Source organism: Musca domestica, unplaced genomic scaffold (genome assembly GCF_030504385.1).
Source record: "Musca domestica strain aabys unplaced genomic scaffold, Musca_domestica.polishedcontigs.V.1.1 34, whole genome shotgun sequence".
Classification (NCBI taxonomy): domain Eukaryota; kingdom Metazoa; phylum Arthropoda; class Insecta; order Diptera; family Muscidae; genus Musca; species Musca domestica.
The window spans coordinates 1,962,156-1,981,988 of record NW_026712313.1 but is presented as its reverse complement, the minus strand read 5'-3'; the positions used below and the strand labels follow the sequence as shown (position 1 = coordinate 1,981,988).

The 19,833-nt window shown below is 33.4% G+C and overlaps 1 protein-coding gene and 1 long non-coding RNA gene across 2 annotated transcripts in view; one reads left to right on the top strand and one right to left on the bottom strand.

Moving 5' to 3' along the window:
- LOC131803825 (myb-like protein AA) overlaps positions 1-4,374 on the bottom strand; it is an 84,840-nt gene extending 80,466 nt beyond the window's left edge. The window contains exon 1 of the mRNA XM_059125545.1: positions 3,724-4,374. The gene's annotated coding sequence lies outside the window, so the exon portion shown is untranslated. The remainder of the gene's footprint in view (positions 1-3,723) is intronic.
- A 6,646-nt stretch (positions 4,375-11,020) lies between these two features.
- Positions 11,021-12,164, top strand: LOC131803841 (uncharacterized). Its single transcript, XR_009342794.1, has 3 exons — positions 11,021-11,445; positions 11,843-11,892; positions 11,954-12,164. It is a non-coding gene; the product is annotated as an uncharacterized LOC131803841 (long non-coding RNA).
- The last annotated feature ends 7,669 nt before the right edge of the window (positions 12,165-19,833 follow it).

The window sequence follows — 19,833 nt, the reverse complement described above, 5'->3', positions numbered from 1 at the left end:
CCAATTTTTCATAATTTCGTGGGTAAATATGACTAGGACCAATGTGGGTAATGTTTTGACGCCGGTTGTAGAATCCATTACGAAGTAAATATACCAAATTTCACACAAATCTGTTAGAAAAAGTGACCTAAATCGTCAAAAACGAATAACCGATGGAATCGTAGTTAGTGTGTACAAAGCTACTTCATCGGAGCTAGAGCCCATTACGAACTACATGTGCTAATTTTTATAAATAAATCGTAAATAAATTTTATAATAAATCGTAATCTTATTTCATATGGTCTCAAGATAAAGAACTGCTAGAATAAATAGTTTTTTGAAGTATCAGAAGGTTTTGCCGATCGATGTATACACTCAGCTAATATTCGAGTATGTAAATATTTTTTGTATACCCTACACCATTATTAACATGGAGCAGGAAGCGATAAAGACTCATAGTTACTTTTGAGGATCTTCATAGAATCACTTTTGTAGTCGATTCATGCATGTCAGTCCGTCCGTCCCTCCATGTATTCTTATGAACAAAATACAGGTCGCATTTGTTATCCGATCGAGATGAAATTTTCCAAACAATATTTGTCTGGACCAAGGACGAGCCCTTGGTGACAATCGGATCAGATTTAGATTTATCTTCAACCGATTTCGGATTAATTGTGCACCACATGGCTAATATAGGTCGAAATTACCTGTATTTTGGTACATCCCACCGAATTCAGTCTACTAGTAAGTACATTAAATTTGGTGAAAGTCGGTTCAGATATCGCTATAGCTCCCATACATATGTTTCATCCGATTTGGGATTTTAAGACCCTCACATGCGTAATATGCACTCCAGAAGAACGTTATTTGGTACCGGACATCAGACAATGCTCGAAAATACCCCTATCAAATTTTGTCAAGATCGGTTCAGATTTGGTGTAAATCTATTCAGGTATAGTTATAGCTCCCATATATATGTTTTATCCGATTTTGGGTTTAAATTCCCTAACAAGCGTGCATATGAATTCCACAACAATGATCTTTGGTACAAGATATCAGATACAGCTCTCAAATTAGTTTTTAAATTTTTGTCAAGATCGGTTCAGATTTGGATATAGCTCCCATACATATCCTCAACCGATTTCGGGTTAATTGTGCAATATCCAATATCAATCCAATGGCATGATTTTAGGCATATCCGACCGAATTCAGTCTAGAAATAAGTACATCAAATTTGGTGAAAATTGGTTCAGATATCGCTATAGCTCCCATATATATGTTTCATCTGATTTGGTGTTTAAGTCCCTCACATTCGTAATATGCATTCGCAAACAATAATATTTGGTACCAGATATCTTATAGAGCTCGGAAATACCTTTGCCAAATTTTATAGAGAACGGCTAAGATTTGGATATAGCTCCCATATATACATATGTGTGAAATTTGAAAAGAGAGTTGGATACTTGATTTGTTTTTCAAAATCTGGAACCCAATTTGCGGAAGGTACCAAAAGAAATGGTCCGATCGCCACCATCTTTATAACTGATCTTGTGTTGACGGAAATATTAAGGTGTACCAAGTCTGAATGGAATCGGATGTTAAGTTCGCGTTTTATGAGCTTAATGTATATTCAAATTTTTGACCCTTTGTGGATGAGGTACCAGAAGGAGTGGACCGATATATCCTATCTTTACAGCAGATCTTGTGCCAGTAGAAATAATGGGATGTGCGGAACATGAAGAGATCCGGATGCTTATTTCGGATTTTATAATCGTTATGGTTATTCAAAACTTTGGCCCTTTGTGGGGGAAGTACCAGAACTAATGGTCCGATCTCTACCATCTTTAAAACAGATCTTGTGTTGGTAGAAATACTAAGATGTGCTAGGTCTGGATGGAATCGGATGTTAATTTCGCGTTTTATGAGCTTCATGAATATTTAAATGTTGACCATTTGTGGATGAGGTACCAGAAGGAGTGGACCGATATATTCCATCTTCACATCAGACCTTGGGTTAATAAAAATATTGTGATGTGTGCAATGTGAAGACAATCGGACACTTACGTCTCATTTTATAAGAGTTATAATTATTCAAAATGTTGACCCTTTGTGGGGGAAGTACTGGATGGAGTGAACCGATATTGTCCATTTTCGCATCTGACCTAGCACTTATGGAAATATTAGGAATTATTTCTTCTCTTTCTGTGCAGCAAAATATTTTTTTGAAAATTGCTTCCTTTTCTGATGGAGGTACCAGAAGATGTGGACCCATATTGCCCATCTCAGAACTCGATCTAAGTTTTATAATTACTAATTCCATAATTACGATTTTACGATGTACCTAGTTTGAACAAAATCGGATACTTCCGATTTTATTATCGTTATCGTGCGCACCAGCCAGCCGAAAAGACAGACTCCCGATTGACTCCAAGTGTATTGAAACGAATTTGGTCCAAAGAGATATAGGGTCTAAAACCGTTATTTCTATGAGGCACGTTTTGGCCGTATCAACTGAACTTTGTAGCCATATGGCTGAGGGCATAAAAAACTAGCTTTGGTGCTTATTAAAGCTTCCCTAAAGAATTCCTGAAGAAACCTCATTTTGGGCCCTCATATTCATGACAGTCTTTAAGTATTTCAGAAAAATTCGTTAAAGTTTGGAGTTCTTATAAGAAAAAAAATCTTTTAAAATTCACGTTTTGTTCTTGATATGTTCTAAAAAATATTTCAAAGCTTCATGTGTCGGTCCTACTAAAATCCAAGATCACTGTTTTAAAAAATGCACTTTCAGTGTCTTTTAATTAGTCTAAAAATTAAATTTCAACACTAGTTTGCGAAACGTAAGTATTGCCAAATTAAATTGCTTTGGTAAATATAGTTTGAGCTTTTGCAGATTCTAGACAAATTTGTTGAAAATCCACATTTCGAATATTTGAAGAATTTAATTTTAGATTCGTTACAATGTCTTATCGTTAGATATCCATAAAAATGTTCGTTTTGCAAATTTAAAAAAAAAAAATGAGTTATTTTTTAAATTCCAGGACAGTGTTACTTTAAAATATTCCAAAAATCTATGAGAAATCGCGTTTTATAAAATGTTGTTATAAATATTATTATTATTATTATTATTATTATTATTATTATTATTATTATTATTATTATTATTATTATTATTATTATTATTATTATTATTATTATTATTATTATTATTATTATTATTATTATTATTATTATTATTATTATTATTATTATTATTATTATTATTATTATTATTATTATTATTATTATTATTATTATTATTATTATTATTATTATTATTATTATTATTATTATTATTATTATTATTATTATTATTATTATTATTATTATTATTATTATTATTATTATTATTATTATTATTATTATTATTATTATTATTATTATTATTATTATTATTATTATTATTATTATTATTATTATTATTTTATTATTATTATTATTATTATTATTATTATTATTATTATTATTATTATTATTATTATTATTTAAAATGTTATTATTGTTTGTTAGTGTTTGTAAAACAGCTGACTTCGGTTGCAAACTATTTGGCAGATTTTATTCATAGTTATGAAAAACCAACCTTCCATAACAAGCTATTATCAAAATGTTAAGGTTGAGGTTCCAAAACATCTCCCTCTTGTTACAAAACACTGGTATTTTTCCTTACTCGTTACATTTAAAGTAATTAAAAATAAATAAAATTACCTTCCTTTGTGCTATTCCAATAACGTATTTAAAACCATTTTAAGTTAAATCCATTGTTTTTTTTTTAAATAAACATTTCCATTTCTTTCACTTTCAGCAAACTCATAATCCAAACATCATCGTATTTGCAATGTAAGTATTTTCGTAATTTTTCATTTTATTCAAAAGTGAATACATTTGCATATTTAAAATCTCATTTTGAAATTTCATAAATTTAAATCAAACTTTAAAAATATTTCTCATTAAAACGCTTTGTGAATGAAATTCTTTCACAATTTGTTCGCACAATCACTTCAAAGTTTCCCCTATTTCATTTTTTTCGCAATTTGCAAAAACCTTAAGTAGAACTCGCGACGGCTTTTTGGGCTTTTGTGTGTTGCACAAAACCAGAAACGTTAAAAACGACGACGACGATGACAACGAGTTTTGTTTTTGCGCAAAACAAAAGAAACGCGAACATAAACATAAAAACGTCACGCACGCGCACTTGAGTTACAGCAACTACTGGTTGTGGCTCGTCGCTGGCTGTTGCATACACCGGGCACATCGAGCATTTTACAAAAAGATGAGCACTGGGGCACTCCACTCCACTCGACTCCAGCCAGCAGCACCAGCAATAGCACACACCAACCACCATTACCACCACCACGAATTGACAATGTGGCGCAACGAATGCGATTTAGCAAAAACAACAACAAAAGACAAAAACCAAAACAAAACAAAAAATCCCCCAACAAAACAAAAGCAACAACTAAAACGCAAATAATCATCGGATAGTTGTTCTTGTTATTGTTGTTGCTGCTGCTGCTTATTCCGTCTTTGGCAAATCCAATTCCACAAAAAAATGCATTTTAAATTGGCGCAGCAAAAAACCACAAATCTCTGCTGCTCTTTCAACAAGGAAAAGAGAGCTTCGTTGTTTTAATTTTCTTCGTGAAAAGAGCATCGAAGAGAATGCAGCAAAGTTGTGGGTTCTGTGATCTTGATTTTGCAAACAACAGTTGAGGGCTCCCCAATCATGGTTGCCACATTTAAACTTAATGTGCCGGATTTAGTAATATGTTCCCCGTATGATTGGGGATTTTTTGTACGATACGACCTAAAAGACATTGTTCGGATCTGTAAAGGATATTTTTATGCACCAAACTCTTTCTTGAGACATTTTATAAATTTAAGATTATTAAATGAGTTTCAATTCACTAAAAATATTGTAAGACTTGTTATACCCTCCACCTTGGAAAGGAGGGTATATTAACTTTGTCATTCCATTTGTAACATCCTTAAATATACGTCTTAGACCCCATAAAGTATATATATTTATAATCAGCATAAAATTCCCAGTCGATTTAACGATGTCCGTCTGTCTGTCTGTTGAAATCACGATACAGCCCACATTATCTGACGTAGAGCGCCAAAATTTAGCAGAGCTATTTGCATTATGTCTAGGATGGTTGGTATTGAAAATGAGATATATCGGTCCACGTTCTGGTATAGTCCCCATATAACAGTACCTCCCGATATTCGGTATTTTGATGATTTATGCCACATTTTTTCACGGATTTGTCTGAAAATTAGTATTTGTTGGTCATAATGGGTTCCAGCTCCGGTGGCGAAACATTGTATGAATAGGTTTACGTTTTGGTATAGTCCCGATATAACGGTACCTCCCGATATTAGGTATTTAGATGATTTTTGTCACCCTTTTTCACAGATTTGTCTAAAAATTGGTATTTGTAGGTCATAGCGGGTCCCTGAGCGTGTGGCAAAACATTGCATGTATAGGTCCACGTTGTGGTATAGCCCCCATATAAAGGTACCTCCCGATATTCGGTATTTTAGTTTTTTTTTGCCACATTTATTCACGGATTTGTCTAAAAATTGGTATTTGTGGGTCATAATGGTTTCCAGCTACGGTGGCGAAACATTGCATGTATGGGTCCATGATTTGTTATAGCCCTCATATAACGGTACCTCCCGATATTCGGTATTTTGATGGTTTTTGCCACATTTTTTCACTGATTTGTGTAAAATATGGTATTTGTGGGTCATAGTGGGTCCTAGTTCGTGTGGCGAAACATTGTAATTATAGGTCCACGTTTTGGTGTAGCCCCCATATAACGGTACCTCCCGATATTCGCAATTTTAATGGTTTTTGCCACATTTTTTCTAATGTTTCTTTTACCCTAAGGTGGAGGGTATTAAAAAACTTAATGTTTTTTTACTTGTTTTTTTTTCGAGATAAAAGGTTGTTAAGTCATTTTACATAGGGGACCGTAATATGTTATATTTACAAACCTTAATCAGTGTTTCCTTGACAAGCAATCGTCTAATAAATCCTTCAAAAATTATTAAATAACCAACGAGCATCTGCTAAAATCCACGTCTTCCAATATTCTAAAAAAATCTCTTTTTTAAATCCCTAATATATTAAAAAATGCATAAATTATTATTTAAAAATTCCTCAATATTAAACACCACCAACGTTCTAGAAAAATGTTGTAAAATAACCTACGTTTCGGCAATTTAATTATTCAAGGAAATACAAATTCTACAAAAAATCGCTTGGGTCCTTTAAACCTCTTTTTAGAAATTTTCAATGTTTTAATTCCTTAAAATATTCTTTATATGAAATAAAATCCTGTAAAATATTTACTACGAAACTTCACAAATTTCCTTAAAATATCAAATATATGAGGGTCCTTTACACATTTCAGAAAAGTCCTGCAATTGATTCAGGTCCTCCAAATTAAGTCTTCGAAAAATTCAAGAAAATTCCTACTTCCATCACCTACTTGTAAGCCTATAACACTAGGGCTAAGTCCACATCTATTCTCATCAGCCTTAGCCAACATAATTATACCCTCTGTCATATGGCCAGAGAAGGTATATATAATTTGATACGGCCCAAAAGTTCGGAGATGGGCAAAAGATCCACAAAAGATCGACAATTTTCAAAGAAAATAATTCAATGCACAAAAAAGGAAAAGGATAATCCGATTTTGCTCCAACTTTGCAAATCCTAATATTTTCATCAGTGCTTGGTCAGGTGCAAAAAATGGACAATATCGGTCCATTCCAGCAAGTACCTCGCCCCACAAAGAGTAAAAATTTGGAATAATCATAACTCTTATAAAATCTGATGTAAAACCCGATTGTCTTCAAATTACACACATCACAATATTTTTACCAAACCAAGATCTGGTGTAAAGTTGGAATTTATTGGCCGACTCCTTCTGGTACCTCCCCCGCAAAGGGTCAAAACTTTGAATATCCATGAAGCTCATTAAACACGAAATGAACATCCGATTCCATTCAAACTTGGTACACCTCAATACTTTTATCAACACAAGATCTGTTATAAAGATTGTAGAGATCAGACTATACCTTCTGGTTCCTTCCCCACAAAGGCTGAAAGTTTCGAATAACAAAAAAGCTTATTAAATCCGAAATAAGCATCCGGTTCTCTTTATATTTCACACATACCATTATTTATACTAATACAAGATCTACTTTGAAGATGGAATATATCGGTCCACTCCCTCTGATACCTCCCCACAAAGGGTCAAAATTTTGAATAACCAAAATGATAATAAAATGAGAATTAAGCACCCGGTTGTCTTCAAATTTTACACATCGCTAACGAAAAATCCTTTGTGAAGATGATAAATATCTGCTAACCCGTTCTGCTACCTCAATCACAAAAGGTCGCAATTTTCATACTTTCTTCACATAAAGTGAATGAAGTCCAAAACTGGCACGTCGCAATATTTATTTCATATTTAGGTCCGATATGAAATGGACAATATTGATCTATTCCTTCGGAACCTACTCCATAGAGGGTCAACAATTTGAATATTCCTAGCAAAAGTCAAAATATATTTATAGAATCGAACAATGGTCGAGGGTATACATCTGTCGGCGAAACCGACTGATATTTTTAGCTTGTTTTCAATGCCATCGAATAGGTTGCTTTTTTTATGGATCTAATAATTTCATCATTAGGTCTAATGTAGGTGAGAGTATTGCGTTGTGCGAAATTAGAAAAAATATATTAACGTTAGTCTTTTAAACGTGACTTCACTCAATTTTTATGGTGGTATTGGGTATCATAAAATCGGCTCGACTTCAGTTTTTCCTTACTTTTTGCTTGATTAAAACATAAAAAAATGGAGTATTTTTTTTTACCATTCCATTAGTCATAGAAAAATGGGCCCTATATAGATTGTGAATATATCAGTACACTTGTTTGGTAGCACAAAAAGTTAAACATTTCCCAAATAACAATTTCTCATATCTAATATAATGTGGAGGATGTAGCCCACATCAGGCACGAATTAAAATTTTTATCACACTTAGGTTATTTGTGAAAATTGATATTTGTCTAATACTTCGGTATCTTCAACATAAAAGGTCATAAATTTGATTAATCCTAACGTAAGTCCAAATATATTCAAATAGACGGACATATGCTGAGGTCGTTTAAGCTAGTTAATGCGTTCTAAGATCATTGACAGATCTGATATGGTGAGCCTTTACCAATATTCTGCTGATAAGAGACAGTTTTCCATGGCTAAAAGAAATTTACTGGTCTTCTATGGATAGAAAATCAATTTTTATACCCTACACCACGTAGTGGTAAGGGTATTGCGTCTTTGTTCATTTGTTTGTAACATGGAGAAGAAATCGAGATATACCCATATTTACTTTTGTGGATTTTCATAGAATCACATTCTGAGTCGATTTATGCATGTCAGTCCGTCCATGTATATTTGTGAACAAAATGCAAGTTGCATTTGTTATCAGTCCAAATGACCTGAATTTTGGAATTACATTAAGTCGGTTCAGATATAGCGATAACACCCCAAATATATTTGATGATTAAATCCTTCACTTTCGTAGTATGAACTTCACAACAATGATATTTGATACCGGACATCTAATACAGCTCGAAAATACCTCTGCCAAATTTTGTCGAGATCTGTTCAGATTTTTATATTGCTTCGATATACATCTTCATTCGATGTTACGGTTATTGTTCACCATATATGTAATATCAGCCCAAATTGAATACATTTTTTCATATTCTACCGAATTTTTCCATTTGGTGAAACTTATCGGAGTCATACCATGCACTATACAGCAAGGCTATTTGTTACTAGAGGTACAAAATTCTCCGTCAAATTTGTTGAAATCAATTCAGAGTTGAATATATTTTCGAAATGGTGACTTATCTTAAACCATGATACCCATTCAAATAAGATGGAAAAGGGTTTCATATTGTAGGTACCCCCGACTTTTGACCTTCCTTACTGGTCAGATTTACTTTAGAGAAAATACTATTAACATGTCTTCCATAGCAAAAATATTGGAAATCGTCAAAGGTTCTTTCATAGACTTCATAATCCCCAAACGAAGAAATATTGGCTATCAAAAGAGTAAACACAACTACAAACAGATATGCCATGCTCTTACCAATGATTAAGAATTGATACTCTTTGTTTCCCATTTGTACACATTTTTATGCTCCAATTACGATCCACATTCCTACTCGTATTGGCAATGCAATAGTGCTCCATTGTATTTTTGTATAATGCGAGACGATTTGAATTGTTTTCTCTTATGAGTTTTTATAACGGATATTTTTTGAAGAGAGAATAACGGACATTTAAAAATGCTTGAAACTTTTTTAATAAAAAGGGTCGTAAATTTTAAACTTATTTAAAACAACGTTTTTTATATATAAATACAATTTTTTTCCTATACATCATTCATTTTTGAAGATATTCATTTTTTTCGAGTTTTAATTTAACTTAATTTATTTCCATAAATTTTTATGTACTTGAATAAATAAAATTCTGCTTAATAAGCTTCTAACCTATAAGAAAAATTAGCATACATGCAACTCTTTTTAAAACACACGGATTTTGGATGTATTTATAGAAAGAGAAGATATGAACCTCAGCTAACTGATCTTGCTGAGTTTATTCTCTTAACACAATTAATTACATTTTGTGGAGCACATAGACTCCATATTGGCATAAATGTTCCCCCAAGCTCTTAAAATACTCCATCATACTCTTAGTATATGGTTACTTCTTTCTCTTTAATTCTCTGCCCCATCTCTCTCTTTAAACAGTATCCATTTATTTTTGAATCTCTCAACAACTAACTTTCAACGGCGAATTGGATACAGTTTAGCTTGCATTTGTGTTGTTTCTGTTGTTTTATTTTTTTGGGGAGCTCTCAAAGTTTTATTCAAATTCAATATTCGATCGCTCACATTTAACTGTGTGAGAGTATTTAAATTTCCATTTAACTACTGCCATCTTTTTCCCACCCACACCATTTTAATGGAGCCGCTGTATTATCTCTTTGTTAATTCTACCTCTAAATAGGGGGGATTCCGTTATTGTGTGCATTGTGGTCTTGTTATTGTTGTTTCTGTTGTTGCCGCTGCTGGTTTTGCTTAGCTAATACCACAGCTATTTTGAATTTTAAGTAGCATGCCAACCGCAGTGGCGCTGTTTCTCATTCTCGTTATCTCGTCTCGAATGGGTGGAGTCAATTGCCAGACTGATAGTTGGAGAAGCAGCCACTTAAAACAGCCGCTAGTGCATGGAGGAGCCTAAGCTAACCGCCCAATGGGATATCAGCCTAGAGTAATTTAGATATCTATTGGATTTTAAAGTGAATAGAATGACAGATGGAAAATCTTGTAAGGAGAAATACGATTTGCTGTTTTCTACCTGACTATAGAATTTTAAATTGAATATTCTTAAATGTTGTGTAAATACACAGAGTTGTTTGTAGTCATGCTAAGTTCTGGCTGAAATATTAAATGGAAAAGGATTTGTAAAGAAAATTCTAAAATAATTTTATAAAATTTGGCGATAAAAAATCCAATGACTATTAAAGGTGACGTAAATTAAGGGGAGATAACCCTAATACTTCTGAATATTTCTGTAGGAATTTTAAACCATTAAGGTCTCAAGAGGGGTTATTATACCCTACACCACACTGTCGTCAGGGTATTATGTCTTTGTGCATTTGTTTGCAGCATAGAGAAGAAAGCAAGATAGACCCATAGTTCCTTTTGACGATCTGATATGCATGTCCGTCCGTCCGTCTGTCCATGTATTAGCACAAAGCATTTTTTTGATCCAAGGACAAACCCTATTGACATTGGAGACAATCGGTCAAAATTTAGATATAGCTCCTATATATTCTTCGTCCGATTTGGCTAAATCTGTAATATTATTTGAAATAGGATGGAATTTAGCACACACAGAGCCGAAAATACAATGACTTTTTTAACCATGTGCATGGTTAATTTTTTCATGGTAAATGTTTGAGATTACAAACACAAAATAACGTTATATAAAGTCAAATGTAGATGAAAAATAGTTTAATTAACGTTGTATAAGGTTGTTGTTTTTTGAGAGAGACGGAAAAATGTGAGAGATACATAAAAATTTAAAGTGCCTTCGGCTCTGTTGTGGTCAACAATTTTGAACTGCTTTGTGTTTGACGAAGTTCAATATTACAATATACGAAGTTGCAACGAATGTGACTGTCATATTCCCCCTCCTCCTCTTTATCGAATCTCTTTCTGTGGTCTGAATATGTGTAAGAAAGATCAAATAGACAATCACTTCTTTAGTTGGTGTTGAATAGTGCAAGGGAGTAGTGCACGTGCTCGTGGGAATAGTGCTTGGTATAAAGGTAAGTAAAAGCTGGTGAAATTAACAAATATATTTGATTGTAATTTGTATTTGTTTTAATAGAAAACCCTGATACTATTTCAACATAGTAATGTGTTATTGCTATATTCAAATTGTATCAGATTTGTCTATCAAATAAACTATAAATTACAATAAAGAAACAAAAATAACGGTAATACATGAAAAAACAAGCAACAACAACGTATATGCGCGACAAGCAAAAATGAGGAGAGAAATAATGTGTGAGTGTTTATTCATACATATGTGTTCTTTTTGTCTTTGCTTGTGGCTGCTACGACGTACATTAGCGTATGCATTTGTCACCAAATGTACGTTGTTGTTGTTGTTGAAGCGACAGTGTTCATATTTATGTATATCTTTTTGTTTTTTCTTCTCAGTTGTTTTTTTCTCTGGTGTCTTTTTTTGGGTGTTCGTGCGTACATTTTTGGTAAGTTGTGACAATACTATTTGCTTTTATTAACTACTAGTTTCTTCTTCTGTTTTTGCAGTCGGTGTTTGGCGTTTTGTAGTTTTTTTCACAATGGCTGAGGAATATAATTTAAAATCACTCGGTAAGGCGTTAAAAAATAAAATTTATATTAAACATATATCTTTCTTTACCAGCCCTCCCTTAAATATACATACAATTTGTAATGGAAATACATATTTTAGAAATATGCGGTATTAATAAATAAATAATAAATAAACTTGTAAAAATTACATTTTTCTTGTTTTATTCAAACAAAGGTTAATTTATTATTAAAAATTATCATATGAACTGTTTAGACAAACTGACTATGAAATGTTATTATTAACAATTATCATGGTTACAAAAATTTAACAGTGCATTGTTAAAACAACAATTTTTTTTCAATATCAACAATTTTCGTGGTTAAAAAAGTCAATCATGGAATAGCTAAATTAACGATGATTATTTTTAAATACCAGTCAACAAGAAAATGTTTAAATTAACCTTACATAACGTAGACTCCAAATCATGTTTATTTATGGTTAAGCTAACCTTGTATAAGGTTAATTTTTTTCTCTGTGCATTTGTCTAGAAATAAGTATGTTAAATTTTGTGGAAATGGGTTCAGATATAGCCATATCTCTCATATATATTCTTCATCCGATTTGTTAAATTCCTACTCCACAACAATAACAACGATGTTCGGAGAAATATATCAAATACAGCTCAGAAATACCTTTGCCAAATTTTATCGAGATCGGTTCGGATTTGAATATAGCTCCCATATATATCTTCATCCGATTTCACGTTTATTGTGCCTAAAAAGTGTAATATCAGCTGAAATTAGATGGATTTTGATGAATACCGGTTCAGACACAAATGACTTCGTCAAATTTAGTAGAAGCCCGCAAATTATTTGTTCCTTTTGGCTTTAAATTATAACTGATTTAACAGTTATAGTTGGTAGGTTTTAATTCTCAAAAGATCCCCATAAAAAGTTTATTTCTTATATGTGGCTCAACTATTTATGTAAAGTGGTGTAGGTTATTATTAAGTCGGCCCAGTTCGACTTTGGCCTTTCTTTAGTGGTTTTGAATATATTATATTTGGTAAAAATCTATTTCAAGACATTTTGTCATATGAAGCAGCCCCTTTTTACGGACCAGTGAGACAAATCATTTTCGAATTGATAAACTATTTACTTTAATTCCCCTTGTACGTTCTTGCCGTAGGGTGAACATTATTTTCTAATGTGCCTTAATCTGAGTCAATATTTATTTATGTTCTGCTTCTAATACCAAAAATTCTGATCTATTGAAAATTCTTGATCGTAATATCAGCCTTATGGCTACAGAAGGCATATATAATTTTATATTCGGACACTCTATTGAAGGGAGTATGGATTTGGTCCAAACCTTATTCGTTTCGGATTCGGTTTTGTCGACAGATATATATCCTCAGTTTATGTGTGATAATAATATATATTTTGTCTTCATTATACAAAATGTTTACCCTTTATTCGGATGGTGCCGAAGGGCTAGGTCTGATATATTTATTGCGAGCTGAAAAGTTTAGACTACATCAACTACTTCTAAGAGTGTAAGAATATATTAAAACTTATAATACTAATACCGATAAAAATATTGAGATTTGCAATAATTACTTATTCCCAGTTTTGTGGGATTAATTGGTAATCAACATTTTTTTATATTTTGTGAGGGAGGTGCCAGAAGGAGTGAACCGACATATTCCATATTAACATTACATCTATGGCTTAGATAAATATTATTTTTTACCCTTTGTGGGTGAGATACCTGAAATAATGGGCCGATGATTTCCATATTCACACTTGAACTAATGTCGATACATCAAATACTTATTTTTAATTTTATAACACTTGTCTCTTTTTAAAATGTTGATACATTGTGGGGGTAACAAACGGAGTGGGTCGACATTCATTTCAAATCTCGAGTGAATTGTTTCGGATATTATTGGGATTATAAGTAACCAAACTATGACCCTTTGTGATGGAGGTACCAGTAGGAGTGGTTCGATATATCGATGAGACACGTTTGGGTCGTATCAAATGATATGTATCCTTTGAGGGTATAATAGAAATCTCCTAAAAATAAACGGAATATGGAATTTTTGTTCAACTTCAAACATTGTAATATTATATTAGATCTTAGTTATGTTCAAAATATCGACAGTATCGGCCAACTTGCTCTGCTAACTCCTTCATAAAGGGTCAAAACACGACACGAAAAATGGGAAATTATTCGATAAATACTTTCCAACTTTGTACATTACAATATTTTCATCAGCACTAAACCTAGGGGAATGATGCAGTAGGAGCCTTCGGTATAGAAATAATTTTCAGAATGCCTTAAATATATGCAGTGGCTACATACTTTTCGGCAAAACCTGAGGTCCCATAAATAGTACATATATTTGTAATCAGCATAAAAAAACAGTTTAGTGTTTTGAAATCGAAACAGAGATCGAAGATTTGACAAACAACTTTTTATTCTATCTGAGAAGACTGATCGAAAATAAGCTATTTCGGTTGCAACTTGATATTTGGGGATCTTATCCTTATATCTCAATGTACAAAAAATATCAATAAATAGTGCATGGTGGTGAGGTTATTGTCAGAATAGAAGTATATTGCCTTTGGAGATGATCGCAAAATATTTAGGTGTTGAAATGGATCAAAAATAGACATTTTTCGTGATCTTGCTGTTGCTCTATATGACACAATTACAGACCACGCGGAAGCATGAAGTTAGAGTTTAGGGCTGGGCAGAAGCCTAACAATTTGCACGGTTATCGGACAATATTTAATACCAAGTAAATATTGTCCGATATAATAAGCCATAACTTTTATGTAAAAAAATTTGAATTTTTATTTTGACAATTCTCACCAATTTCGAATAGCCTTTTGCCAGAAAAGGATAAAATCTAAGAAAATCGAGTTAAATATTTCAACAAAAAAGTGAATATTTATATTCTCAGCAATACGGCTAGAGAGGGTATATAACATTTGATACGGTCAAAACGTGCCTAGTCGAAATAACGGTCCTAGGTCTCTTTGGACCAAATCCGTTTCAGGATATTTGGAGGCGATCTAGCGAAGTCTGTCTGTTCGCCCGTCTGTCTGGCTGGTGCGCAAGTTATATAGATTAAAACACATGTAATTTATTTGATTTATTTAAATATTTTTTATTACACATTACAAATGTAAGGCCGTTAAACTCTAAACTCCAACTGAACTTAAATTAATAGTGTTATGAATATTTAAACTAAATATAGATAAAGAGAAATAAAGAAAATAAAAAGAGATTGGAATATTCATTGAGAGAAAGAGATATTATAATAAAGAGAATGGTAGTGGTAAATGGGAGACAGTGATAATGACTTGGTGAAATGAATACAAATAATAAAACATAATGGGTAAAAACAGTAAATAAAATAGAGTGAAGGGCATAATTTAATTCATATATATTTTTAAATACGTAACTCGCACGATAACTCTCGAAGGGAGTATCTGATTTGGTCCAAACTTGGTACACTATAATATTTTTGTCAAAATTAGATCGAGTTCGGAGATGGGGATTTTCGGTCCATTCCCTCTGGTACCTCCCCACAAAATATCGAAATTTCCAAAAATATATATTTTCTGCACAGAAAGAGAAACGATAATCCGATTTTGCTCTTACTTACAAATCCTAATATTTGCATCAGTTCTAGGTCAGGTGTGAAAATGGACAATATCGGTCCACTCCACCGAGAACCTCCTCCCCCAAAGGTCGAATTTTTGTATATCCATTAACCTCATAATACGCAAATGGAACATCCAATTCCATTCAGACTGGATACATGTCAATATTTCAATCAACACAAAATCTGTTGTAAAGATGGTACAGATCGGACAAGATAACACAAAGGCTCATAATTTTCAATACTTTTATTTGTCATAACTTATATACAGGTCGCAACTATCGTAAGATCCTCTAAAATGTTGCATTGGATGGCTACTCGGCATTATTTCAAAAACGAACTCTTCCAAAATTGTACATAAGGGAAGTTTCAATATGTTGAAGTGCGGCAGGGTATCACATAATAGGTCCGCAGGCCTATAGCATTTGCTTGTTGTGGAGTTTTAATTTGGTATCAACGTGCTGAAAAATTCACAATTTCCACTATTTCATCACATGTGTATTTAATTGACTTATTCCCGTTTATTTTTATACCCTCCACCATAGGTATTTTAAGTTTGTCATTCCGTTTGTAACACCTCGAATTAGGTCCACGTTTTAGTATAGCCCCCATATAATGGTAACTCCATATTTTCGGTAGTTTGGTGATTTAAGCGACCTTATTCACCGGAATTGTTTCAAATTTGGTATTTGAAGGTCGTAATGCCTAAGACAGAAAATTGTCTGTGCAGGTTCACGTCTTCGTATAGCCCCCATATAACGGTACCTCCCGATATTCGGTATTTTGATGATTTTAGCGACATTATTCACCGGAATAGTTTCAAATTTGGTATTTGAAGAAAATTGTCTTTGCAGGTCCACATCTTCGTTTAGCCCTTATATAACGGTACCTCCCAATATTCGGTATTTTGATGTTTTTGGCGTCATTATTCACCGGAATTGTTTCAAATAACGTATTTGAAGTTCGTAATAGATACTACAACATAAAACAGAAAATGGGCCATGTAGGTCCACGTCTTCGTATAGCTCCCATAACAGGGTACCTCCCGATATTCTGTATTCTGATGATTTTAGAGACATTATTTACCGGAACTATTTCAAATTTAGTATTTAAAGTTCGTAATGGATGCTACAGCCTATGACAGACAATTGTCTGTGCAGGTCCACGTTTTATAACACCCATGGTACCATCCTATATTTCGCATTTTGATGATTTTAGCTACATTACAAACAGATTTTTTCAAGTTTCGCATTTGAATATTGCAATAGCTTGTGACAAAAGTTGCCTATGCAGGTAAACGTCGTCGTATAGACCCTAATATACGGCTACATTCGGTATTTTTAAGATTTTAATAGACTTTTTAACGGATTTAATTTTTTTTTTTGAAAATTGCCAAATTTGTACCAAATGGTGGAGGGTATTCAAAGTTCGGCCAAACTTACAGCATTTTTAGTTGTTTTTTTTTTTTTTTGTTTGATAAGCTCAATGAAAAGCAAAGCTAACTTTCTGTCTTTATTAAGAACATATCTGTGGAAATTCATCAAAAATCCACCAACTAACCCTTTCAAATAACAAGACCATGTTATCGAATTCCTTTAGACCAAATAAAAAAAAAAACAACACAAAAAAGCTCTTCAACATGTTGTTGTTAATGGCAAAACAGCTACCAAGACAATTAGTTACAGATAAACTTAACAATGGTGGATAAACGCCAAAAACGTAAATTGTTTTATGTTGAATTACAACAACAACAACACCAACAACAAAAGCAACAACGAAAAACGTCAGCCAGAACAGAAACCGAAAAAACTAACCGACAACAACCACATTTAAGACAAAAACAAACAGTAGTGCAACAGTTAACAGTTGTTGTTGTTGTTGGCGATGTTTTGTAGAAATCCCGCCGAAAAATAAGACAGCCGAAACAGAAGCTCTACTCCCAACGTTTTGTTTGTGGTGTGGTCCAATGCGTTTTACACAAAAGATCCGACCAACCGTCCGACAGACCGACCGACAAAACAAAATGTTGCCGTCAACATTATCGGGGCAACACGATCAGTGTTTTATTTGATGTTATCTCATGGACATAATCTTTAGACAAAGATTTGAACAAAGCGGTAGACTCGATGACGGGCTGGCTGGCTGACTGACTGACGAACGGAAAACGCCAAAAGCCATCATCAAAACGGGCCAACCGACAAAATAAAAGCAAACACAGCAGCAACAACAACTGCATCACATGATGACGATGTTGATGAAGAGATGATGACAAGCGGCGGCAGACTCTTCTTAGCCAAAAAAAGCCCAAAGACAAAGAGCTTCCCAGGCTTCCCATTTTAATATTCGCCAAGCCGAAAGCCACGAACACATCTTGTCAATGGTCAAAGCATCACCACCAACTGCATCTGACACAATTTTGGCCCATGGATATGATGCTGCTCTGTTGTTGTTGTTGTTGTTGGCGCTAGCCATTTAAGGACCAATTAAAATATGCTCTTCAAATAAAATCAAAATAAAAACGATCTCCAAATAACAACTTAACTTTTGTTGGCTGAGTTATTTGCCTGCGCCACAAGCTTTAACTTTTGATCTTGGTTCAATGGGCCACTTGTGAAAAATGCCGACATTGCCAGGCATCAATTCAGGGAATAGTTGAACTTTTGTTTTACAGCCGGAGTATTACTTGTAACTTATAGATTTTTTACACCGAGAGAAAAATGGCATTTAAAGTTCAAAGGACCCTCGAAAACATTTCTTAACAATTAAAAAAGCAGTACATTCGTGCGAGTCGAACTTTGAATAACCTCCACCATTTGAAACGAATTTGGAAATTTAAAAAAAAAAATCAGCTACAAATTCTGTTAAAATCTTAAAAACTCCAAAAATATAGCCGTTATATTGGGTTCTATACGACGACGTGGACCTGCATAGGCAACTTATGTCATAAGCCATTACAATATTCAAATACGAAACTTGAAGAAAATACGGTGAATTACGTAGCTAAAATCGTCAAAATACCGACTATAAGGGAGTACCGTTATATCAGGGCTATACGAAGACCTGGACCTACATACACAATATTCTGTCACAGGCTGTTGTACCTATTAGGAACTTCAAATACGAAATTGCAAAAAATTTCGAAGAATATTGTACATAAAATTGTCAAAACACCGAATATAGGAAGGTACAGATATATGGGACCTATACGAAGACATGGACCTGCATATACAATTTTCTGTCATAGATTGTAGTTCTTATTACGAACTCTAAATACCAAATTTCAAACAACTCTGGTGAATAATGTCACTAAAATCCTCAAAATACTGAATATTGGAAGGTACCGTTATATGGAGGCTATACGAAGACGTGGGCCTAAATATGCATTTTTTGTCATAAGCTGTAGTACCCATTAAGAATTCTAAATACGAAATTTGAAACATATCCGGTGAATAATTTCCCTAAATTCGTCAATATATCGAATATCGGGGAGTACCGTTGAATGTGGGCTATACGATATCGTGGACCTATATAGACAATACGCTTCCAGGGGGCAAAGTACTCAGAAGGAACTCCTTTTGGGGATTTCAGACAATTTCATTGAAAAAATTGGATACAATCATCAAAAAACCGATTATCGGGGGTACCGTTATTTGGGGGCTGTACGATATCGTGGACCGATATAGCCCATTTTCGAACTTGACCTGCCTGCAGACAAAGGACTGGTCTGTGCAAAATTTTAGCTTCCTATCTTTATTTGTTTTGACTTCAGGGTGATTAAAACAGACGGACGGACAGAAATACACTTAAAAATCCACGTTCTATGTTTGGAGGGGTTTTAAAATATATTTGACGTTAAAAGCTCAGAGGGCTTTTCACGTTCAAAGCTCCGAGAGTCCATACAAATATTCTCAAAATAAATTCCATGAAAGCACAGATGGTTTTCCACGTTAAAAGTTCTGAGAGTCTATAAAACTATTCGCAAACAAAGCCAAGCTGAAAGGTAGGAGGGTGTATAAAACTTAAAAAACAGCTTAAAAATTCAGAGGGTCTAACAAGTTCAAGAAAAAAAAAAGAAAAGAAACATTAGAAGGTCAGATGGTCTATAAAATTTTTATCCACCTTAAAAGCTCTGAAGTTCTATACACAAGTTCTTGAAAAAATCTCGTTAAAAGCTCAGAGGGTTTGTAAAACTATTAAAAA